Below are 624 nucleotides of genomic sequence, written 5' to 3' on the forward strand. Positions count from 1 at the left end.
GGTAGAACAAGTGCTGACCAAGACATTAGACCCCCTTTCCAAGAAAATTATGCAGAAACTTCAACATCAACTGAACCTAATAAGACCCTGAGATTAATCTAATGGGTCTAGATGGTAAAAGCCAGGTTTTCTTAACACAAGAGGACCATGAGGATGATGAAATCAAAATATTCCAAACTAAATCAGGAGAATCCTTTGATTTTAAACAAGGATATGATAGTGCTGTCTATGAAGTTCACAAACAATACAAGCTAAGGAGTAGGACTGTAAATGTAAATCAGCCTGAAAAGATAAAAGATAAACAGCAGTCTAAAGGAACCATAGTCACAGAACCTAATGACAAAACAAACTTGCCTACAGAAGAAGTAGTGGTTGAAGAGGTCACCACACTTTTGTCACCACTACAACGGCCTATGGCAACGTCGTCCTCTCACCCTGACTTAGATATCACCCCTCCAGACATGAGCAAAAGGGGCAGGTCTCAAAGTCAAGATGAAAACCAACAAGAAGATGTAATGAGCAAAGAAAGGGCTGCTATCCATAACTCCAAAACCCAAGCTGATAAACCTTTTGACCTAGGCACAGAGATTGGCAAGCTAAAGATAGCAATTCCCCTCGAACTAG

Source organism: Pinus tabuliformis, chromosome 3_1 (genome assembly GCF_031772625.1).
Source record: "Pinus tabuliformis cultivar Carrire ecotype Pingquan chromosome 3_1, CPIR1, whole genome shotgun sequence".
NCBI classification, from domain to species: Eukaryota; Viridiplantae; Streptophyta; class Pinopsida; order Pinales; family Pinaceae; genus Pinus; species Pinus tabuliformis.